The sequence below is a fragment of the Trachypithecus francoisi genome, unplaced genomic scaffold, assembly GCF_009764315.1.
Source record: "Trachypithecus francoisi isolate TF-2019V2 unplaced genomic scaffold, Tfra_2.0 Lachesis_group2, whole genome shotgun sequence".
In the NCBI taxonomy this organism is placed as follows: Eukaryota; Metazoa; Chordata; class Mammalia; order Primates; family Cercopithecidae; genus Trachypithecus; species Trachypithecus francoisi.
This window is the reverse complement of record NW_022681465.1, coordinates 52,980,551-53,006,563: the sequence shown is the minus strand read 5'-3', so window position 1 is coordinate 53,006,563 and position 26,013 is coordinate 52,980,551. Positions and strand designations below refer to the sequence as shown.

The window sequence follows — 26,013 nt, the reverse complement described above, 5'->3', positions numbered from 1 at the left end:
TGATCCCTTTACCATTATGTAATGGCCTTCTTTGTCTCTTTTGATCTTTGATGGTTTAAAGTCTGTTTTATCAGAGACTAGGATTGCAACCCCTGCTTTTTTTTTGTTCTCCATTTGCTTGGTAGATCTTCCTCCATCCCTTTATTTTGAGCCTATGTATGTCTCTGCATGTGAGATGGTCTCCTGAATACAGCAGACTGATGGGTCTTGATTCTTGATCCAGTTTGCCAGTCTGTGTCTTTTAATTGGAGCATTTAGTCCATTAACATTTAAGGTTAATATTGTTATGTGTGAACTCGATCCTGTCATTATGATATTAACTGGTTATTTTGCTCGTTAGTTGATGCAGTTTCTTCCTAGCCTCGATGGTCTTTACATTTTGGCATGTTTTTGCAATGGCTGGTACCGGTTGTTCCTGTCCATGTTAGGGCTTCCTTCAGGGTCTCTTGTAAGGCAGGCCTGGTGGTGACAAAATCTCGAAGCATTTGCTTATCTGTAAAGGATTTTATTAGGCCGGGCGCGGTGGCTCAAGCCTGTAATCCCAGCACTTTGGGAGGCCGAGACGGGCGGATCACGAGGTCAGGAGATCGAGACCATCCTGGCTAATACGGTGAAACCCCGTCTCTACTACAAAATACAAAAAACTAGCCGGGCGACGAGGCGGGCGCCTGTAGTCCCAGCTACTCGGGAGGCTGAGACAGGAGAATGGCGTGAACCCGGGAGGCGGAGCTTGCAGTGAGCTGAGATCCGGCCACTGCACTCCAGTCTGGGCGGCAGAGCAAGACTCCGTCTCAAAAAAAAAAAAAAAAAAAAAAAAAAAAAAAAAAAAAAGGATTTTATTTCTCCTTCACTGATGAAACTTAGTTTGGCTGGATATGAAATTCTGGGTTTAAAATTCTTTTCTTTAAGAACGTTGAATATTGGCCCCCACTCTCTTCTGGCTTATAGAGTTTCTGCTGAGAGATCTGCTGTTATTCTGATGGGCTTCCCTTTGTGAGTAACCCGACCTTTCTCTCTGGCTGCCCTTAAGATTTTTTCCTTCATTTCAACTTTGGTGAATCTGGCAATTATGTGTCTTGGAGTTGCTCTTCTGGAGGAGTATCTTTGTGGTGTTCTCTGTATTTCCTGAATTTGAATGTTGGCCTGCCCTAGTAGGTTGGGGAAGTTCTCCTGGATGATATCCTGAAGAGTGTTTTCCAACTTGGTTCCATTTTCCCCCTCACTTTCAGGCACCCCAATCAGACGTAGATTTGGTCTTTTTACATAATCCCGTACTTCTTGCAGGCTTTGTTCATTTCTTGTTCTTCTTTTTTCTTTTGGTTTCTCTTCTCGCTTCATTTCATTCATTTGATCCTCAATCGCTGATACTCTTTCTTCCAGTTGATCGAGTCAGTTACTGAAGCTTGTGCATTTGTCACGTATTTCTCGTGTCATGGTTTTCATCTCTGTCATTTCGTTTATGACCTTCTCTGCATTAATTAGTCTAGCTGTCAATTCTTCCACTCTTTTTTCAAGATTTTTAGTTTCTTTGCGCTGGGTATGTAATTCCTCCTTTAGCTCTGAGAAGTTTGATGCACTGAAGCATTCTTCTCTCATCTCGTCAAAGTCATTCTCCGACCAGCTTTGATCCATTGCTGGCGATGGGCTGCGCTCCTTTGCAGGGGGAGATGCGCTCTTATTTTCTGAATTTCCAGCTTTTCTGCCCTGCTTTTCCCCCATCTTTGTGGTTTTATCTGTCTCTGGTCTTTGATGATGGTGACGTACTGATGAGGTTTTGGTATAGGTGTCCTTCCTGTTTGATAGTTTTCCTTCTGACAGTCAGGACCCTCAGCTGTAGGTCTGTTGGAGATTGCTTGAGGTCCACTCCAGACCCTGTTTGCCTGGGTATCAGCAGCAGAGGCTGCAGAAGATAGAATATTGCTGAACAGCGAGTGTACCTGTCTGATTCTTCCTTTGGAAGCTTCCTCTCAGGGGTGTACTCCACCCTGTGAGGTGTGGGGTGTCAGACTGCCCCTAGTGGGGGATGTCTCCCAGTTAGGCTACTCAGGGGTCAAAGACCCACTTGAGCAGGCAGTCTGTCCGTTCTCAGATCTCAACCTCCGTGTTGGGAGATCCACTGCTCTCCTCAAAGCTGTCAGACAGAGATGTTTGCGTCTGCAGAGGTTCTGCTGCCATTTTGTTGTTGTTTTTTTTTTTTTTTTTAGCTGTGCCCTGTCCCCAGAGGTGGAGTCTACAGAGACAGGCAGGTTTCCTTGAGCTGCTGTGAGCTCCACCCAGTTCGAGCTTCCCAGTGGCTTTGTTTACCTACTTAAGCCTCAGCAATGGCGGGCGCCCCTCCCCCAGCCTCGCTGCTGCCTTGCGGTTAGATCGCCGCAGACTGCTGTGTTAGCAATGAGGGAGGCTCTGTGGGCGTGGGCCCCTCCCAGCCATGTATGGGATATATTCTCATGGTGTGCCCGTTTGCTTAAAGCGCAATATTGGGGTGGCAGTTACCCGATTTTCCAGGTGTTGTGTGTCTCAGTTCCCCTGGCTAGGAAAAGGGATTCCCTTCCCCCTTGCGCTTCCCAGGTGAGGCAATGCCTCGCCCTCCTTCAGTTCTCGCTGGTCGGGCTGCAGCAGCTGACCAGCACCGATTGTCCGGCACTCCCTAGTGAGATGACCCCAGTACCTCAGTTGAAAATGCAGAAATCACCAGTCTTCTGTGTCGCTCGCGCTGGGAGTTGGAGACTGGAGCTGTTCCTATTCGGCCATCTTGCTCCGCCCCCTCCGATGAGCTTTTTTCATGTTTGTTGGCTGCATAAATATCTTCTTTTGAGAAGTGTCTGTTCATATCCTCCACCCACTTTTTGATGGGGTTGTTTTTTTCTTGTTAATTTGTTTAAATACCTTGTAGATTCTGGATATTAGCCCTTTGTCAAATGGATAGATTGCAAAAATTTTCTCCCATTCTGTAGGTTGCCTGTTCACTCTAATGATAGTTTCTTTTGCTGTGCAGAGGCTCTTTAATTAGATCCCATTTGTCAATTTTGCCTTTTGTTGCAATTGCTTTTGGTGTTTTAGTCATAAAGTTTTTGCCCATGCCTATGTCCTGAATTGTATTGCCTAGGTTTTCTTCTAGGGTTTTTATGATTTTAGGTTTTACATTTACATCTTTAATCCATTTTGAGTAATTTTTTGTAAAAGGTGTAAGGAAGGGGTCCAGTTTCAGTTTTCTGAATATGGCTAGCCAGTTTTCCCAAAACCATTTATTAAATAGGGAATCCTTTCCCAATTGCTTGTTTTCTTCAGGTTTGTCAAAGATCAGATGGTTGTAGATATGTGGTGTTATGTCTGAGGCCTCTGTTCTGTTCCATTGGTCTATATATCTGTTTTGGTACCAGTACCAAGCTCTTTTATTACTGTAGCCTTGTAGTATAGCGGCTTTGTTTACCCTGTGAGGGGAAAACCGCCTACTCAAGCCACAGTAATGGCAAATGCCCCTCCCCCTACTAAGCTCGAGCATCCCAGATCGACTTCAGATGACTGTGCTGACAGCGAGAATTTCAAGCCAGTGGATCTTAGCTTGCTGGGCTCCATGGGGGTGGGATCTGCTGAGCAAGGCCACTTGGCTCCCTGGCTTAAGCCCTCTTTCCAGGGGAGTGAATGGTTCTGTCTCACTGGTGTTCCAGGAGCTACTGGGGTACAAAAAAACTCCTGCACCTAGCTCTGTGTCTGCTCAGATGGCCACCCAGTTTTATGCTTGAAACCCAGGGCCCTGGTGGTGTAGGCACCCGAGGGAATTTCCTGGTCTCCAGGTTGTGAAGACGATAGGAAAAGTGTAGTTTCTGGGCCAGAGTGTACCGTTCCTCACGGCACAGTTCCTCACAGCTTCCCTTGGCTAGTGGAGGGAGTTCCCTGACCCCATGTGCTTACCAGGTGAGGAGATGCTCCACCCTGTTTCAGCTCTCCCTCTGTGGCCTGCACCCACTGTCTAACTAGTCCCAGTGAGATGAACCAGAAATCACCTGGCTTCTGTATTGGTCTCACTGGAAGCTGCAGACAGGAGCTGTAAATCCTCAATTTTATGTTTGATAGAAAACAAAGATCTTATTCAAGGAGAACAGCTCATTAGGGTTCTTGGGATGAGGAGGGATATGATCAACTACAAAAATAATAATAGCTAACACTATTAAGGATTTACAGTGTAGCAGCTTCCCAAAGTGCTTTACATGCATTACCATTTTTAATCCTTACAATAATTCAATGGGATAGTTAATATTTGTATCCCCATTTTATATATGAGGAGACTGAGGCACAGAGTCACAAATAATAAATAGTACAAAAGATGTCTGGCCGGGCACGATGGCTCACACCTGTAATCCCAGCACTTTGGGAGGCTGTGGTGGGTGACTCACTTGAGGTCAGGAGTTCGAGACTAGCCCGGCCAACATGGTGAAACCCCATCCCTACTGAAAATACAAAAATCAGCCGGATGTGGTGGCACATGCTTGTAGTCCCAACTACTTAGGAAGCTGAGGCAGGGGAATTGTTTGAACCCGGGAGAGGGAGGTTGCAGTGAGCCAAGATAGCGCCACTGCACTCCAGCCTGGGAGACAGAGCAAGACCATCTCAAAAAAAAAAAAAAGATGTCAAACTTGTGTAGTAAGAATCTAAAGTACTCTATAGTAAGAATCTAAAGTATGCTGTATACTATATTGTTGCCCTAGATGTAAAATAAAATGAAAGATATTTTTATTTATGCACAGAGAAAAGTTTCAAATATATAGTATAGGGGATAGGATTAAAGCAAAACATTTGTACATTTGTCAGAACAGTTATCCTATAGTGTAGGAGCCATCACATAAGATCACATAAGTGTTGGTTGGTGAATGAATACTTTTATTATGAGAAACATTAATGATAATTGTGGTGGTATAATAATAAATTATAAGGAAAGTAGTAACAACAATTTACGATTGTTCCAAATTGTAAAAGAGAGAGATTACTCTTATAATAAATCTTTTAAAAAAATAAGTCAATTAAAATATATTTAATTTCATGCCTCTATAACTTCCAAAAATCAGGTACTCTATAATATAGTAAAAAATACAAATAATACAATAGCAAATTCACTTAGAGAGGCAGCACCACATAGACTATTTATATTTGTAATGTTATATGGAATAAACTGAGAATGAAAGATCTAAGATAATGATACAAATGAGTGTAATTTCTAGCTCAAAAAATGTTTACAAATATTATTAAAGAAAACATTGACAATATTTGTGTGCATGGCAAATAAGGGTACAGTTTTTGAAAATATGATAAAACTAATGACTTTGCAATCAACTACAATCAACTCTTAATTAATTGACCTAATTGGGATGAGGTGAGAAATAGATAAATAGAAAATTACAAATTACCTAGAAGTGGTTAGAACAGAAATAATTTAAAATGTGACATAAGTAAATTTTTTAATAATCTAGTATTTTAGAACACAGTTCACAGATACGATCCAAAACTGTAAAAGTAATACAAGTACTTTTATTTAAGATCACATGAATCATCTGCCCAAAATTACTGGGATGTTAAACAACTTATTTTTTTGTTTGTCTGTTGTTTTTGAGATGAAGTCTCACTCTGTCGCCCAGGCTGGACTGCAGTGGTACAATCTCAGCTCACTGCAACCTCCGCCTTCCAGGTTCAAGTGATTCTCATGCCTCTGGAGTAGCTGGGATTACAGGAGTGTGCCACCGCACCCAGCCTTAAGCAGCTTCTTCATAAAGATCTCTGTATTCATCAGACTTGAGTTAACCAGACTCGTGACTCTTTTCTCTGTCTTTGCTCTCTTACCTGAATTCTACCAAAATCCTTTGCTCTGTGGTATTAGAATACACCTATAAGGCTGTATTAGGCAGCTCTGTGTCATCTGTTCGTTACTGCAAATGTCTTTTGGCATGTAGATATTTTATTGATGTACAGAATTTTAATTTTAATTTGTTCACAAATCTACTCTCTGTGATTATTACTTTAGTTATCTTCTACCAGAAAATGAAGATTTGAGTATCCATACAAACATGTAGTCATTTAGAAAAACTCTTGATCAAAAATAAAAAGAAAAAAGAAAACCTCTTGATCAAATTTACCTTTGCTTTGCTTCTATAAAATTTATCTACAAATTTTCCATAAATTATTGATTTTTTCATAAGTTTGATAGTTAGATAAGACTGTAATTTAACTAATTCTATATTTAGATGGATAAGACTAATTTGCTTTAAGTTTCTTCTAAAGCACTCAAACTGGCTAGTATATCTACCTAAAAGTATCTGCTAAGTTGAATTACTAAACTGAAGTTGAATTTCTGAGTTACGAAATAAAATTACAAGCAAACAAACTCATTCATGTCTTGGTACCATTTTATAGTTATTGGGAAGAAAAATAAAGTTTCATTAATTTAGTTTTAGTTACCTAAGCAAGGTCTCCCAGAAGCAACTCAGTAGAGCTAAGACTACAAGTCAGGTTTCTTAACTCCTTTCTTAGTATTTCATGTCCTATTTGCATTTTCAAATTTTTATAGTAAGCTTTATTTTTATAACAGTTTTAGATTTACAGAAAAGTTGACAAGATAGTGCAGAGTTCCCATATAACGCACACTCAGTTTCTTTTATTATTAAAATCTTACTTTAGTGTGGTATATTTACTACAATTAATGAACCAATGTTAATAGGATGGCTGAGAAAGTGTTTAATTCCTAGAGGTGGCTATTGAATGAAGGTTAAATCTACTCTCCTGACCCAGCTCTATAGTAACTAACTCTTCTTGATGTTTTAGTCTCTGACTATAGCTAAAGCTTAATTATACAAAGTCTCAACAATTAAACATTCAAACATAATTCATTAAAAGAGAGAAACATGATATCAAGTATTTTTTAAACTAAAAATGTCCGTGGAATTTTAGAATAATCTCTTCAGAATCACAGCACAATGAGAACTGATTCTCAGGATGATCACCAAAGATATTACATTTTGATCTGCAGCTTCTGTTTATCAAGTCAGGAAAGTATAAGGATACGTTTTGCAAAAGTTTATAGGCAACAGTTTTTGCTCAGTTACCCAGTTTTAAAAAGTACTGTTAGCTATACCAAGTTTAGCCCTGAACATTTTAGTGAATTCTCTACTGAAGGTTGCAGATTTCTAATGAATAGAAACCATGTGGTCCTCATCAAGTACTGTTATGATACCTATATGGGCTGATGTATAATCAGTACTTTTATATATATATGTGCACACACAAACAGATGTACATATATATTCATGAAGATTACAGAGCAGAAAAATGAGTAGCTACAAAAACCATATAATTTGCCATCACATTAAAATTTACTCAATATTAATTAGTCATTTGTATGTTCACCTCACTTCAAATACGAAGAGAAAAGCGTTCCAGTATATAAAATCAGAGAACATTATTGAATTTCATGTGAGATTTTCTGGTCACATTTTAAAATAGGGCAAAACAATAAAAGCTTTCAAGTTGTCAAGTAAATCTCAGAATTGTGTACTTTTCTCTTAAGAATGACTTTCAAAGCACCAAATAATTAAGATGTTATGTTAACATGAGTAATTTCATAAGCAAATGGAAACCACAGAAATGGAGTAATACAGTTCTCAGTCATTGTTGTTTGATAATTTGCATGGTTTAGGCTTTTCAAATTAAGCAATACATAGCATTGATGAAGAGTGGATGATGTGAGCAGAGCCACACAAGCACTGTCCCTCCCTGACTCCAGCAATAGGACTAATGGGGCAACAGGAACTGCCTCCGTGAAGTGCTTTAGCCCAGGCAGTGAGTGCATTAGAGATGCTGGAAACTCTGACTCATGTTTTTGTGGCTTCTTTTCTCCTCTCATGAGGCACAGAATAGAACAGAACAGAGAACAGAAAGCAGAAAGAAAAAGGGGGAACAGAGGAAGGGAAATTTCATAACTCTTTAGAATATTTCATTGTTCAACTCTGGTCATACCTTATTTCCATGGGAATAAGTAGTCTGAGTTGGTTGTGCTTGGGATTCAGAGCCTCTACGATGCCACAGTAAGCACACACTTCACCTTTCCCCTGTTAACATAGTCTAGCCTCACCCTGGCCAAATATTGAAAAGTACAAGACTTCTTTCTAAAGCATCTGAATCCAGTGCACACTTTCTTGCTAATGGACAAATTCTGTGAGTGCTAAAGAAATTCTGATGGAGTTTTTAATTTTATTAATTCAAACTAGTAATGTTTACTCATAATGTTTACGCATTTATTAATTCAACTAGTAATGTTCTAGACAGTGATCATATATTGTTCCTGCCAATTGTTTGATGCTTGGAGGGGCAGAGTCATAGAGAATAGGTAATATTTCTATCTATGGCCCTTCCATAAACAGATCTGACAGATTCCACACAGTATTCAACACTGAGGGGCTACCAGCTTTCCCTCATATAGCTCCCTGAATATACTTACAGTGTAGCTGAGGGATTAACAAATTCGCAATGTCTGTATTTCTTAAGGCAAAGTAGGATTTGTGTCTTAAGAGAACTATAAAGAGAATGCTTTTAATTGAAAGTCTTTTGAGAGACTCATAAGCAGAGTGTCACAGACCAAGGTTGGAAGCCACATTTAGTTGTGATTATCAGAAAGCTTTACATCCAAGTGGTAAGAATCTGAGTTGATGAATGGTGGAGGCAAGGCAGAGTCCCTGACAAAGAATGACAAATTCAGAAGCACAGAGATAGAAAGAAAAAAAAATTATTTAGGAGCAGAAAGCATTTACTTTGGTTGGAACATAGGGTGTACTGGGAAGGTTGAGAGAGAGAGAACTGAAAAAGTAAGGTGAGAGCCGGGAAGCATTTTATGTATACAACTGTTTACTACATGTACGTACTGTAAATATTGGCTTTCTAGAACCAGTGGAATTCTAGATGGAAAATTCCAGATGAAATAATCAAATAGCTTAGCTTTAACAGTAAATGATTGAAATTTACGTTTTCAGTTTTGTGACAAAAGTTTTTATTAAGCATACAATATACTCTGTATCTTACCAGAACATATTATATATTCCTCTTCCATGGAGCCCTAAAAATTCCTCAAGTGTATTTTGGAGGACCAAGAAAAAAGTTGGTAAATGAGAGAATGTTCCTCCTTCCATCTCTCCCTCATTCCCAGGGCAGTTCAACTTTTTACTGTTTTGCTTGTTAGAAGATATCTGCAATATTTCATTTGAAGAAAGTGTTCCATCAATAAAACAAAGCTTGAGCCCTGTAAGAAATTCTTGTGTAGTCATATTACTAAGAAAGTATTTAATCATTCTCAGCATTCCATTTCTTTTAATATACTAGACATAAATATCATGGAGAGATGAACGGATAGAAACAAGCACATGGATGGATAGAAATAGTAGTATTTGGTGTGGGATCTTTTCATGAAAAGTTGTGTATGCAGGAATAAGTTAATAACATATTATAAAATTGAGCCACTTTTAACCATTTATATTTTGGGGGAAATAGAAATCTTACTTTATTCGTGGATTTAGCCATTTACAAAATAATTTCCCAGATTCTTAAGAAAGATCAGTGCCAAATTTTCTCCACACTTTCGTACAGGTTTTGTCCTTAATTCAAAGGTTCCCCTTAAAAATAATACTCTTTACATTCTAAGAACATGTAGGTACTTGTAATATTTGGCGTGTATTTTACCTAACAGAAATGGGTTCTTATTAAATACATATTTCCCCAAATTAAAATAACAGTAAATATAATTCTAGTTATATTTTTAAAATAAAATGTTTCAAACTAACATTTACTCCTTATATAATCCACAAATCACTCATTAATATTTCGAGTGCACAATTATTTAATATTTGTCCTTGTCTTAATTCATAATTATTTCTGTTATCTAATATTTTTAATCCAAATATCCAAATTTGACTTCAAATTTTTATACTCGTGTAGGAATTCATGACATGAGAACTGTATTTTTCATTTATTGCATGGCAAGCAATAAATCTTTAGAGAATGTCATCCATAGAAATATAATTTGCAGCCAAGTATGGTGGCTCACACCTGTAATCCCAGCACTTTGGGAGGCTGAGGCGGGCAGACCATGAGGTCAGGGGATCAAAACCATCCTGGCTAACATGGTAAAACCCCATCTTTACTAAAAATACAAAAGATTAGCCGGGCATGGTGTTGGGCGCCTGTAGCCTCAGCTACTTGGGAGGCTGAGATAGGAGAATGGCATGAACCCGGGAGACAGAGCTTGCTATGAGACGAGATCGTACCACTGCACTCCAGCCTGGGCGACAGAGCGATACTCCGTCAAAAAAAAAAAAAAAAAGAATATATATATATATATATATACACACACACACACACACACACACATATATATACACATATTTATATATATATACATATTTATATAATTTGCAATTTCGAGAAGGCTATGCATGGCAATCACATTAATTTAACAAATATTGAAATAACAACACTGAAATTTTCACTAGGCTTTATTAAGCCATTTCTATTAACATTTAAGGGAATGTGGTTTCCATATGTCTTTGAACAGAATTATATGTGGGTCTTCTAGAAAATGGATTAAGGTTTTAGGAACAAAAGGGATTTTTAAAATATACCATCTATCACATCTCTGCAGTTGTTGACCTGGTTTGGTCTTGGGACAGTGTACGTGTCCAGGAATTTAACCATTTCTTCTAGGTTTTCTAGTTTGTTTCCATAGAGCTGTTCATAGTATTCTCTGATGGTAGTTTGTATTTCTGTGGGGTCGGTGGTGATATCCCCTTTATCATTTTTTATTGTGTCTATTTAATTCTTCTCTGTTTTCTTCTTTATTAATCTTGCTAGCTGTCTATCCATTTTGTTGATCTTTTCAAAAAATCAGCTCCTGGATTCATTGATATTTTTGAAGGGTTTTTTTGTGTCTATCGCCTTCAGTTCTGCTCTGATCTTAGTTTTTTCTTGCCTTCTGCTAGCTTTTGAATGTGTTTGCTCTTGCTTCTCTAGTTCTTTTAATTGTGATGTTAGAGTGTCAATTTTAGATCTTTCCTGCTTTCTCTTGTGGGCATTTAGTGCTATAAAATTCCTTATGTACCCAATAGTCATTCAGGAGCAGGTTGTTCGGTTTCCATGTAGTTGAGCAGTTTTGAGTGAGTTTCTTACTCCTGAGTTCTAGTTTGATTGCACTGTGGTCTGAGAGACAGTTTGTTATAATTTCTGTTCTTGTACATTTGCTGAGGAGTGCTTTACTTCCAACTATGTGGTCAAATTTGGAATAAGTGCGATGTGGTGCTGGGAAGAATGTATTTTCTGTTGATTTGGGGTGGAGAGTTCTGTAGATGTCTATTAGGTCCACTTGCTGCAAAGTTGAGTTCAATTCCTGGATATCCTTATTAACTTTCTGTCTTGTTTATCTGTGTAATGTTGATAGTGGGGTGTTAAAATCTCCCATTATTATTGTGTGGAAGTCTAAGTCTCTTTGTAAGTCTCTAAGGACTTGCTTTATGAATCTGGGTGCTCCTGTATTGGGTGCATATATATTTAGGATAGTTAGCTCTTCCTGTTGAATTGATCCCTTTACCATTATGTAATGACCGTCTTTGTCTCTTTTGATCTTTGTTGGTTTAAAGTCTGTTTTATCAGAGACTAGGATTGCAACCTTTTCCTTTTTTTTTTTTTTCCATTTGCTTGGTAGATCTTCCTCCATCCCTTTATGTTGAGCCTATGTGTGTCTGCACGTGAAATGGGTCTCCTGAATACAGCAGACTGATGGGTCTTGACTCTTTATCCAGTTTGCCAGTCTGTGTCTTTTAATTGGAGCATTCAGCCCATTTACATTTAAGGTTAATATTGTTACGTGTGAATTTGATCCTGTCATTATGATGTTAGCTGGTTATTTTGCTCATTAGTTGATGCAGTTTATTCCTAACATCAATGGTCTTTACATTTTGGCATGTTTTTGCAGTGGCCGGTACTGGTTTTTCCTTTTCATGTTTACTGCTTCCTACAGGAGCTCTTGTAGGGCAGGCCTGGTGGTGACAAAATCTCTGAGCATTTTCTTGTCTGTAAAGGATTTTATTTCTCCTTCACTTATGAAACTTAGTTTGGCTGGTTATGAAATTCTGAGTTGAAAATTTTTTTCTTTAAGAATGTTGAATATCAGCCCCCATTCTGTTCTGGCTTGTAGAGTTTCTGCCGAGAGATCTGCTGTTAGTCTGATGGCCTTCCCTTTGTGGGTAACCCGACCTTTCTCTCTGGCTGCCCTTAACATTTTTTCCTTCATTTCAACTTTGGTGAATCTGACAATTATGTGTCTTGGAGTAGCTCTTCTTGAGGAGTATCTTTGTGGTGTTCTCTGTATTTCCTGAATTTGAATGTTGACCTGCCTTGCTATTATGGGGAAGTTCTCCTGGATAATATCCTGAAGAGTGTTTTCCAACTTGGTTCCATTCTCCCCATCACTTTCAGGTACACCAATCAGATGGAGATTTGGTCTTTTCACATAGTCTCATATTTCTTGAAGACTTTGTTCACTTCTTTTTACTCTTTTTTCTCTAAACTTCTCTTCTCACTTCATTTCATTCATTTGATCTTCAATCACTGATACCCTTTGTTCCAGTTGATTGAATCGGTTACTGAAGCTTGTACATTTGTCACATAGTTCTCGTGCCATGGTTTTCCGCTTTATCAGGTCATTTATGGACTTCTCTACATTGATTATTCTAGTGAGCCATTCGTCTAATCTTTTTTCAAGGTTTTTAGCTTCTCTGCAATGGGTTCGAACTTCCTCCTTTATCTCAAGAAGTTTGGTCATCTGAAGCCTTCTTCTCTCAACTTGTCAAAGTCATTCTCCATCCCGCTTTATTCCATTGCTGGTGAGGAGCTGCGTTCCTTTGGAGGGGGAGAGGCCCTCTGATTTTTAGAATTTTCAGCTTTCTGCTCTGTTTTTTCCCCATCTTTGTGGTTTTATCTACCTTTGGTCTTTGATGATGGTGACGTACAGATGGGTTTTTTGTGTGTATGTCCTTTCTGTTTGTTAGTTTTCCTTCTAACAGTCAGGACCCTCAGCTACAGGTCTGCTGGTGTTTGCTGGAGGTCCACTCCAGACCCTGTTTGCCTGGGTGTCAGCAGAAGAGGCTGCAGAAGAGTTAATGTTGCTGAACAGAAAATGTTGCTGCCTGATCCTTCCTCTGGAAGCTTCGTCTCAGAGGGGTACCTGGCTGTGTGAGGTGTCAGTCTGCCCCTACTGGGGGGTGCCTCCCGGTTAGCCTACTTGGGGGTCAGGGACTCACTTGAGGAGGCAGTCTGTCTCTTCTCAGATCTCAAGCTCTGTGCTGGGAGAACCACTACTCTCTTCAAAGCTGTCAGACAGGGACATTTAAATCTGCAGAGGTTTCTGCTGCCTTTTGTTTGGCTATGCCCTGTTTCCTGAGGTGGAGTCTTCAGAGGCAGGCAGGCCAACAAAATTTATCATCTGGTCATTTTGGTAGAGTTTCTCATAGAGCAAACAGATAAAACAAAAAGTTTTATCTGTATCTGTTTTATGTATATTACTAAACTCTTACAATAATGCATACCACTATTTTGTGCACACTAATTTAAGTAGGCCCTTTATTCCAGATATAGTTTCTGTGCCTATTTCTTCTTTCTAATAAAGGCTTTTTATTAAATATTCAATATAATATCAATAATTCATATAGCCTTTTAATATATTTTATAAAAGATTCATAAATATGGAAAGAAAGTCCTTTGTGAAACTGAAAAATATAAAAGAATGCAAGAAGCCATGCATGGCAGCCTCAAAATTGGTAAAGAAGCCTGGGAACATGTATTCTGCCACCACCTCTACCACAACTGCCTCTTGCCACACAGAAAGCTGAAGAATAGGCACAGAAATCTGCTACAGAAAACCCTCTCATACTCTATCAAGACTTTGCTTGTTGGGGCTAAAAAACAAAAACAGTAAAATGAGTTAAGAGGATACCCTTTGCGTCACTTTCACCTTCAAAACATCTCAAATATTTCACAGAGGAGACTGAGAAATACAATTTTTAGCTTTCCAGTTTCTACAGTAGCAAAAATCATCCTGGAAAGAGAGTGTAATGAAAGAGGAGCAGGTAAATCCACAGAATTTACACAAAGAGTTTGAGGTTATTTATAAGACCACTCTAGGCTCTATCATTCCCTATGTTTTTGTAGAATTATTTTCTAAGCAATATAAATTAGTAGAATTAACTATGAAGAGATCACCTGTTGTGTGAGGAGCATCATATTAGGTCAAGATGGGAAGATACTTTAAAAAAGCCTTAACTTCTGCTCTTTAAGAGAGTACCTTAATACAGAAAGAGAACTGATACCTGCATAGGGTTAATATAAATTAAATTATGTTTAGGAATGCTCAGTGATAAAAATGAGTTGGAAATGAATTTAGGAACTTTTCATATGGGAGGAGAGTTTTGAAAGAAGAGGCTTTCTCTGAGAGGATGGGGAAATGCATTTCTGGGTGGTAGAAGACAGCTTATTGGCAGTATGGAGGCAGGAGTGAATACGTTCATATGTGTGATTATAGTTGGTTAGTACAGGAGTCAGCATGGAGAAGTTGTGGAAATGAGAGTGCTAATGCTAAGATGCATGTAGTTGCTAATTAGCCAAGAAGTTCAAATTGGGGAACTGATTTTTTAGTGAAATTGTCATGACTTTAGTAAAGTCATTGGTCTATGTTCTGATAAAGGAAGTTAAGAAACAGAACACTTGCAAAATTCATTTTGGGGATGCTGAGATGGCATTCAAAGGGCAAAAGGCAAAACTCTTATATCTACTGCTGATGAGATTTGACAGAAACCATGCCAACAAATGCCTGTTTTGTTGTTGTTGTTGTTGTTGTTGTTTTATGGTAAAAGTAACAATACAGGTGGTCAAAAAAACAAAAACCATGGTATAGAAAAAGCATAAATTGAAAAGTAAAAGCTTTTCTTATATTCCACCCTGCCTCTGAATCTTCTGTCTAAAGATTGCTGCTATTAATTTTCTTATGTATCCTTTTAGAAAGCACTTTTCTGACATAAAGATCATGTATTAATGTACACAGAAGGGACCGTGATGTGTACACAGTACTGTTGCTGTCCACTGAAATCTTCTAATAGACAACACATTTAGGTCTAACCCATTCTTGGTTATGATTCAAAAAAATCTCATTGTATAGACTTTCCATAATACATGTAACCAGTTTACTGCTGTAGGATATTTATCAGGTTTTTTTCCCCCAGTTTTTACCTATTTGCCCCATTTACCTTTCTGGGCTCACATCTGATTACAGCATGATTTACTCAATATATTAGGCCTACTGTGGAGACATACTGCTCAGAAAAAAAGATTCCTTTCATACTCTTCTCCCCAACACTAAATCTGCTCCAGCCACGCCAGTCTCTTACATATTTGTCTAACACATCAGCTGTAATCCTGCTTTTTGCACAAAGATTCCTCTGCCTGGAATACTCTTTAGATATTGACTTGCTTCCTCCTTCACACCTTAGTTTCTATTCCAACTTCTCAGTGAAGCTATTCTTGATCACAGTATTTAATATTGTAACCCATCCCACTCCTAATATACTTCCTGTTAAAATGTTTCTCTGTAGACCATATCAATCTCTAAAATATTATGTTCTAATTGATTTTACTCATCCCTTTTCACTAAAATATAAGTTTTATAAAGACAGTAATATTGTATGTTATTTAATTATTACTACATAGCTTTCTGAGTAAAGAATTTCTAGACATCTTGTGTCCAACCAAGAACAAAATCTTTAATAAAAATCTTATTCTTCATTAATACTATTTTATTATTATTTAATCTCATTCTTGCTTCAAATACCTCCCTTTTGATTCTCAGATATATCCTGGCAATATAGATTTTTCCTTTAATAAATGTCACTTCAATATATATTCCTTGTAAAGCAAAGTAATAACATGTGGCAGACACTAATTTTTAAAAATTGTATCAATCAAATAAATAAATTATAGCCCTTTCTCTAACAAAGGGATATAAGTAATGCAGTTCTATACTTTGATAATTACCCTTTAACATGCTTTTTAGATAATTGTTGCCTAGTTAAAGAAAAGCATTTGGTTGCACAAGGAAACAGTCTAATTGTAAGTGAAACTGACAGAGGATGTATATTATTCCAGATTCTCTATATCCATAATGGAAAGAAATAGTAATGAGTGCAGTTAAAATGTAAATGATATACATGATAACAGCTTTCAATAGGCAGTGTTATTCTAATATAGACATAATTCATTTTATTGTGCTTCACTTGTGGCACTTTGCAGATATTTCATATTTTACAAATTGAACATCTCCAGCAACCCTGTGTTGAACAAGTCTATCAGCGCCATTTTCCCAACAGCATGTGGTCACTTTGTGTCACTGTCACATTTTTATAATTTTCACTATACCTCAAACTTTGTATTATTACTATATCTGTTACGGTTATCTGTGATCAGTGATCATTTATTTTACTATTGTAATTATTTTGGGGTGCCACAAACCATGCCCATAAAATATTACAAACTTAATCAATAAATGTTGTATGCATTCTGACTGCTTCATTGCCTGGCTGTCTGCTCATCTCCCTCCCTCTCCTCAGGCCTCCCTATTCCCTGACCCACAACAATATTGATATTAGGCCAGTTAATACCCCTACAATGGCCTCTAAGAGTTCAGATGAAAGGAAGAGTTGCGCGTCTCTCATTTAAATTCAAAAGCTAGAAATGATTAAGCTTAGTGAGGAAGACAAGTTGAAAGCCAAAAGTCAAAAGGTAGGCCTCTTTTACCAAACAACCAAGTTGTGAAAGCAAAGGAAAAGTTTTTGAAGGAAATTAAAAGTGCTACTTCAGTGAACACATGAATAACAAGAAAGTAACACAGCCTTATTACTGAGATGAAGTTTGAATGGTCTGGAGAGAAAAATCAAACCAGCCACAAAATTCCCTTAAACCAAAGCCTAATCCAGAGCAAGGCCCTAACTCTCATGAATTCTATGAAGGCTGAGAGAGGTGAGGAAGCTGCAGAACAAAAACTGGAAGCTAGCCGAGATCAGTTTCTGAGGTTTAAGGAAAGAAGCCATTTAAAACAAAAATGCAAGGTGAAGCAACAAGTGCCAGTGGAAAAACTACAGCCAGTTATCCTGAAGATCTAGCTGAGATAATTGATGACAGTGGCTACACTAAACAAAATCTTTCCAGTGTAGACAAAACAACTTTCTTTTGGAAGAAGATGCCATCTGGGACTTTCATAGCTAGAAAGAAATCAATTCTTGGCTTCAAAAGAAGAGGCTAACTCTCTTGACAGTGGCTAATGCAGCTGGTAACTTTAAGTTGAAGCTAGTGCTCATTTATCATTCTGAAAATCCTAGGGCCCTTTAGAATGAAGCTAAATCTATGCTGCCTTTGATCAAGAAATGGAACCACAAAGCCTAGATGACGATACACCTGATTAACAGCATGATTTACTGATTATTGCAAGCCTACTGTTGAGACCTACTGCTCAGAAAAAAAAGATTCCTTTCAAAATGTTGAATGCTTATTGACAATGCACCTAGTCATCCAAGACCTCTGATGGATATATACAAGGAAGTTTGTATTTTCATGCCTGCTAACACAACCTTCATTTTGTAGCCACAGATCAATGAATAATTTTGACTTTCAAGTCTTATTAATTCAGAATTACATTCTGTAAGACTGTAACTGCCATAGATAGTGATTCCTCTGATGGATCTTGGCAAAGTAAATTGAAAATGTTCTGGAAAGGAATCATTATTCTAGATGCCATTAAGAACATCCATGATTCATGGGAGGTGGTTAAAATATCAACATTAACAGGAGTTTGGGAGAAGTTGATTCCAATCCTTGTGGATGATTATGGGGTTCAAGACTTCGGTGGAAGAAATAATTGGAAATGTGGTAGAAGCAGCAGGAGAACTAGAATTAGAAGTGTGGTCTGCAGTCTTACAGTAAAATTTGAATGGATGAGGACTTCTTATAGATGAGCTTCTTGAAATAGAAACCACTCCTGGTGAAGATTCTATGAACATTTATGAAATTAGTTCATAAAGCAGAGGTGGGGTTTGAGAAGATTGACTCCAATTTTGAAAGAAGTCCTACTGTGGAAAAAATGCTGTCAAATAGCATCCTCATCCTGTAGAGAAATATTTTGTGAAGGGGTCAATCAGTGTCGTAAACTTCATAGTCTTATTTTAAGAAATTGCACAGCCACTCAATACCTTTGGCAACTACTACTCTGATCAATCAGCAGCCATCAATATTGAGGCAAGACGCTGCACCAACAAAAAGGTTACAACCTGCTGAAGGCCCAGATGATTATTAGCATTTTTGAGCAATAAACATTTTGAAATTATGTACTTTTTTTTTTTTTTTTAGACAGAGTCTCGCTCTGTCACCCAGGCTGTAGTGCAGTGGCGCAATCTCGGCTTACTGCAACCACTGCCTCCCAGGTTCAAGCAAGTCTCCTGCCTCAGCCTCCTGAGTAGCTGGAACTAAAAGGTGCCAGCCAACACACCTGGGTAATTTTTGTATTTTTAGTAGAGATGGGGTTTCACCACATTGGCCAGGCTGGTCTCGAACTCCTGACCTTGTGATCCGTCCGCCTTGGCCTCCCAAAGTGCTGGGATTACAAGCATGAGCAAGTTATGTACATTTCTTTAGACATAATGCTGTTACACACTTAATAGGCTACAGTGTCATGTAAACAACTTTTTCTGCACAGGGAAAGCAAAACATTTATATGACTCACTTTATTGAGATTTTGACTTTATTGTTTTGGCATGGAACCAAACTGGCAGTGTATCCAAAGTGTGCCTGTATTCACTAAATAATAGTTTTGAACTTTATGATTGCAGTAAGTTTATGTCAGTTTCACTTCAGTTTTTTAGGGTTGCACAATTTGCCGCAATTTTCATCACATATTTTGGAATGATGTAGCAGAATACATCAAGAAAATCTCCAGTTCTTTTGACAATGTTTATTAGAGCTTTTTGATTCTTACCCCCATGGAAATGCTTGTGTATGAATCTAGAAAATCTCAGATTAAATTTTCTTGGTAGCTTTGCTGCTCCTATTAAGCCACAGAAAATATTAATAAGGTTAATATGTTAACTTTTTTATTTTTCAAATTATTGTTAATCTCAGCATACTATGAAGAACATGAATGTGCTGTACACACAAACAACTTGATATCTCACTAAATAAAAGACACGTGTGTTAGATCCATCTACCTTTCAGGCTCAGGCATGGGATTTTTAACTCCACAACATTAACTGGAATTGTGGGATACAGATAAGATCATAATATAATTGCAAAGATGTGATATTCCCTGAAGAATTTTCTATCTATGATCAACGTGCAAAAAATTTAATGTGTTATGGTAATGTTCTTTATTATCCATGATTAAGTCACACCAAAATGGCACAAAGACCAGGAAACCAGCCAAGCATTCACTGGAGGCATTATTCAGTGTCTGAGAGATTCAGTTGATTTATATGAATTAAGAAATATTTTACTATCTAGTGTCCATCATTTAAAATAAAACAACCCTTTTAAAGATGATAATTGTAAACATTTGAATTATGTTTTTAATTGGAAACGTAATGAGCTTGTACTGTTAAGCTGGTTCTTATTTTATGTTCTGTGCTTTCACAATTAACATTTACTTACTTGTAAACTGTGTTATCTTAAGATTTTTTTACATATCTGATATCTGCATAACTCTGGAATATTGTTAGACATTTAATAGGAACCTAATTATAAAACAAATTTATTTACTATATATGCCATTAAAAACATTACAATTAGCCTGTTTAAGCCTCAATGTATCTCAATGATGAACTCTATCAAATGCTATGAACTCACAATTTTTCATGACTTTATATGCAATTAAAGACCTCAGTGAAATTATTTATGTTTTTATCCCACAATTATATAGTACCTACTCTGTGCCAGGCAATATGCTGTGGACTGAAGGTACCAACATGAATAAGAAACCTTTCCCTCACTGCGTGTGATAGGCTGAATAACCACTCCCTCCATCTTCCCCAACCGCTGCATGCACATGTCCTAATTTGTGGAACATGCAAATGTTATCATATGGCAAAGACTTTGTGGGTGTGATCAGGGTAACGATTTTGATCATCCTAGGATTATCCTGGATTATCAGAGTAAGTCCAAATACCTATATCTTTATAAGAGGGAGTCACAGAGAGATTTGGCACAGACAGAGAAGAAGGCAATGTGACATTGGAGGCAGAGATTGGAGAGATGTGGCTCACAGCCAAGGAATGCTGCAACCACAAAAAGCTGGAATAGGAAGGAACAGATTCTCCCCTAATGGCCTCAGAGGCAATGCAGCCCTGATGATACCTTGATTTTATCCCAGTGTTACTGATTTCAGACTTCTGGACTCCAGAACTATAAGAAAATAAACGTGTGTTGTTTTAAACAACCAAGTTTGGGTAATTTGTCACAGCAGTCATAGGAAATAAATACACTGAGGAACTCAAACTTTAATGAAAGAGACAAACACAAAAAAATAATCGTTATAGTACAGCAAGAGCCCTGTTCGAAGTATGTGGGAGCAGATAGGGAGCATGGGTGGAGTGTTGACTCTGGCGGATCTAGTACTTTAAAGCTCCTTAGACGATCTGAACTGAAGCTTGAAATAAAATAGTGTTTTCCAAGCAGGGAAGGGAGTACAAAAATGCAGAAACCAAAACAACATGGTAAGTTTTATAATGCAAAATGGTATTTTGAAATGCACAGTTTAAATAAGGAAAGAATTAGCCCTAAAATAATTTTCATTGATTTTAAATTTTTGATAACTCATATTTGTCAAAAAAAAGTATATGGCTGTAAAGTATCCTTGGAAAAAGTAATAGCAAATATACTACAAAGAAGATAAATGAATATTCCAGCATTACAAATTATTTTCTATCATTGCCAGTTGCTGAGGATTTTAGGGAGATTTTTACATAGAAATATTAATTAAACCATATCAGCAGTACCATACTTTAATCAGTTGGAGAGAAATTATTTATTCTAGTTATAAAAATAATTACCAATTCCTCAAATTCTAATAAAAATAAGGCAACAGTTTTAATAAAAATATTTCTCTTCTTCTATTTTTTTTTATTAATACAAATTTTTGCCTAGAACTTTTTGGCCAAGTGCAAAATAAATAGAGGTCATTTTTCTTGTGTTCTCTTGTCAGAGTTGAACAGTAGAAGTGGTCAGATGAATGAACAAAAATATCTGATACTGTGTTTGGAACTCCTAGAAATTTTACAGACTAGACAGAACTTGGGTGAGTTTTGAAATCTGTTTTCAAGGTTAATTGATATTAGAAAGAGAAAAAATGGTAAAGAAAAGATGTTATAAGCCAAATGAAGATTTACTGTGGTATAGATCAGGTATCAGTGATTTAGCAATGAAACCAAAGGAAATGAAAAGTTGTAATATGAAGGACAGTTTGATTATCCAGGGATGATAGGAAAAGCAAAAAGCAGCTGTTGTTTTCAGAGCCAATAAACTGGATTAGTTGATCATTAGATACTTAGATACTGGGAAATTGATTCATACTGAAAATTTCAGCATCCCCACCTCACCTGAAAGCCATGGACTCACAATCCCTTCCCATACCTTTCAGCCTCTGGCCCCCACACTTGGTAAACTGAACCATGTTACATCCCAGTTACACATAGGTAGGTCCATAAGGGAGGTCTCACTTCATGTATAATTATGGTAGAGGGTCTTCTGTGATAATCACCTCTAATATGATCTAAAACTTTACTATTAATACAAATAAACACAGAACTGAGAGGGAGATTAGAATTCATTTAGACAAATATCAATATTCTGTTTGTTTTTATCAATGATCTAAGATAACTCTTCTATTGATCAAACATTAATAATATTTTATTCATAGAAATATCCTTCTCAATATCCTTATCCTTGTCAATAGATGTAAGAGGAAAAGTAGCAAGTGTTGATCAATATTTTGGGGTTTCTTAAGTAAATAAGATGCTATTGGCTTTTGCCATTTCTGCAGCTTTTTAGTGTAGCTGAAAGAAGGAAAATATAGTTTTTATACTCTAGGAAGACAGACACATACTGGAATTCCATATATGTTCATGCCAGTGGAGTATTCCTATGGCTGCCTTTGTTTCCTCCCAATACACTCTAATGATTCACCTCTAAGACTCTGCTAAGATTATGAACTATTTGACATTCAGTAGTACCTTAGGGAGAGTAAAGATTTTGATTGACTCAAGATAATATATATAGAATCACCATGTAAATTCAAGAACAAAGCCACTTTATAAAAGCAAACTAAAAGTAATTTGAAAATAGACTTACTGGGAACTCAGAAGATTTACCTCAGTCTCAGGTGATCATGTAGAATGGACTGTCCCCCACCTTTGGCTACTTTGGGAACCCTTCAAGTGATTTTTTTAAGTTGCTTCCTAGAACAATGTAGCACAATCTAGTCTTCTTTGGCATGTAGGCATCTCCTATTCTATTCCTTAGTATGAGCTTTTGCTAGTCAACATTTCCCTTTTGCAATAAGGCTGGAAATGTTTCTGCTTCCTAATAAAAGCTATCACATATTTGAGCCTGCTGTTTTTTAGAGTCCATGACATTATCTGCTTTCAGCCAGATTCTCTGATTACTTATAGGCAATTTTCTTCCAAATTTCATTTTATTTTGTTATTATTCGTAATGGAATCTGTCCTTAATTGTTTTCTTTTTTTCTACAAGTTTTATTTTAAGTTCAGGAGTACATGTGCAGGACATGCAGGTTTGATACATAGGTAAACGTGTGCCGTGATAGTTTGCTGCACAGATCATCCCATCACCCAGGTATTAAGCCCAGCATCCATTAGTTATTCTTCCTGAAGATCTCCTTCCCCCAACACCCCCCAACAGACCCCATTGTGTGTGTTGTTCTCCCATTGTGTCCATGTGTTCTCATCATTCAACTCTCACTTATAAGTGATAACATGTGATGTTTGGTTTTCTGTTCCTGCATTAGTTTGCTGAGGATAATGGCTTCCAGCTCCATCCATGCCCCTGCAAAGGACATGATCTCAATCCTTTTTGTGACTGCATGGTATTCTCTGGTGTATATGTACATATTTTCTTTTTCCAGTCTATAATTGGTGAGCATTTAGGTTGATTCCATGTCTCAGCTACACAGTTTTCCACAGCGGTTAAGCGAATTTACACTCCCACTAACAGTGTAAAAGCGTTCCTTTTTCTTTGCATCCTCACCAGCATCTGTTGTTTTTTGACTTTTTAGTAGCCATTCTGACTAGTATGAGATGGTAGCTCATATGTTTCTTGACTGCACTTATGTCTTCTTTTGAGAAGTATTTGCTCATGTCCTTTGTCCACTTTTTAATGGGCTTGTTTGTTTTTTCCATATAGATATAAGTTCCTTGTAGACTCTGGAGGTTAGACCTTTGTCAGATGGATAGATTGCAAAAATTTTCACCCATTCCGTAGGTATTCTGTTAACTCCAACGACAGTTTCTTTTCCTGTGCTAAAGCTCTTTAGTTTAAGTAGACCCCATTTGTCAATTTTTGCTTTGTTGCAATTGCTTTTGGAGTCTTGGTCATGAAATCTTTGTCCATTGCTATGTCCTGAATTGTATTGCCTGCATTTACTTCTAGGATTTTTATAGTTTTGGTTTTTACATTCAAGTGCCTAGTTTACTTAAGAGTTTTTCAATACCTAGTTTATTGAGAGTTTTTAACGTCACGTCCCTAATTTTTTAACCATGATTAAAAGAAGTTTTAAAATCCTTCTAACCAAGCTTGAGCCCTATCGCATTTAATATTCTTTATGGGAAAATTCATTTGGGATCTATATATTCTACTAACATGACATTTTCCAGGCTTTGAACTACAATATGGTTTATTTCTTGAAGTTTTGCTTTTACAAGTGTAATTCTGACATTGCATAACATGAGTTTTTTGTAATATCCAATTACGTTTCTTTTAGTCTTATAGCAAACAATTCGTGCCAGAAAGCAGCTTGTAATCTATTTATTTATTTATTTATTATTATTATTATTATTTTTACTTTCTTTTTTTATTAGTATACTTTAAGTTCTAGGGTACATGTGCATAACGTGCAGGTTTGTTACATATGTATACTTGTGCCATGTTGGTGTGCTGCACCCATCAACTCGTCAGCACCCATCAACTCGTCCTTTACACCAGGTATAACTCCCAATACACTCCCTCCCCCCTCCCCCCTCCCCCCTCCCCATGATAGGCCCCGGTGTGTGATGTTCCCTTTCCTGAGTCCAAGTGATCTCATTGTTCAGTTCCCACCTATGAGTGAGAACATGCAGTGTTTGGTTTTCTGTTCTTGTGATAGTTTGCTAAGAATGATGGTTTCCAGCTGCATCCATGTCCCTACAAAGGACGCAAACTCATCGTTTTTTATAGCTGCATAGTATTCCATGGTGTATATGTGCCACATTTTCTTAATCCAGTCTGTCACAGATGGACATTTGGGTTGATTCCAAGTATTTGCTATTGTGAATAGTGCCGCAATAAACATACGTGTGCATGTGTCTTTATAGCAGCATGATTTATAATCCTTTGGGTATATCCCCAGTAATGGGATGGCTGGGTCATATGGTACATCTAGTTCTAGATCCTTGAGGAATTGCCATACTGTTTTCCATAATGGTTGAACTAGTTTACAATCCCACCAACAGTGTAAAAGTGTTCCTATTTCTCTACATCCTCTCCAACACCTGTTGTTTCCTGACTTTTTAATGATTGCCATTCTAACTGGTGTGAGATGGTATCTCATTGTGGTTCTGATTTGCATTTCTCTGATGGCCAGTGATGATGAGCATTTTTTCATGTGTCTGTTGGCTGTATCAATGTCTTCTTTTGAGAAATGTCTGTTCATATCCTTTGCCCATTTTTTGATGGGGTTGTTTGTTTTTTTCTTGTAAATTTGTTTGAGTTCTTTGTAGATTCTGGATATTAGCCCTTTGTCAGATGAGTAGATTGCAAAAATTTTCTCCCATTCTGTAGGTTGCCTGTTCACTCTGATGGTAGTTTCTTTTGCTGTGCAGAAGCTCTTTAGTTTAATTAGATCCCATTTGTCAATTTTGGCTTTTGCTGCCATTGCTTTTGGTGTTTTAGACATGAAGTCCTTGCCCATGCCTATGTCCTGAATGGTATTAGCTAGGTTTTCTAGGGTTTTTATGGTATTAGGTCTAACATTTAAGTCTCTAATCCATCTTGAATTAATTTTCATATAAGGAGTAAGGAAAGGATCCAGTTTCAGCTTTCTACTTATGGCTAGCCAATTTTCCCAGCACCATTTATTAAATAGGGAATCCTTTCCCCATTTCTTGTTTCTCTCAGGTTTGTCAAAGATCAGATGGCTGTAGATGTGTGGTATTATTTCTGAGGACTCTGTTCTGTTCCATTGGTCTATATCTCTGTTTTGGTACCAGTACCATGCTGTTTTGGTTACTGTAGCCTTGTAGTATAGTTTGAAATCAGGTAGCGTGATGCCTCCAGCTTTGTTCTTTTGACTTAGGATTGTCTTGGCAATGTGGCCTCTTTTTTGGTTCCTTATGAACTTTAAAGCCGTTTTTTCCAATTCTGTGAAGAAAGTCATTGGTAGCTTGATGGGGATGGCATTGAATCTATAAATAACCTTGGGCAGTATGGCCATTTTCACGATATTGATTCTTCCTATCCATGAGCATGGTATGTTCTTCCATTTGTTAGTGTCCTCTTATATTTCACTGAGCAGCGGTTTGTAGTTCTCCTTGAAGAGGTCCTTTGCATCCCTTGTAAGTTGGATTCCTAGGTATTTGATGCTCTTTGAAGCAATTGTGAATGGAAGTTCATTCATGATTTGGCTCTCTGTTG

General features: G+C 37.4%; 1 protein-coding gene across 3 annotated transcripts in view; it reads left to right on the top strand.

The window, feature by feature from the left end:
• Positions 1–26,013, top strand: part of XRCC4 (X-ray repair cross complementing 4) — a 355,171-nt gene that overhangs the window by 264,319 nt on the left and 64,839 nt on the right. Inside the window, exon 8 of one of the 3 annotated variants that reach the window (XR_004429763.1) lies at positions 21,314–21,406. The exons of the other annotated variants lie outside the window; for them this stretch is intronic. The gene's annotated coding sequence lies outside the window, so the exon portion shown is untranslated. The remainder of the gene's footprint in view (positions 1–21,313; positions 21,407–26,013) is intronic. 3 annotated transcript variants of the gene reach the window in all.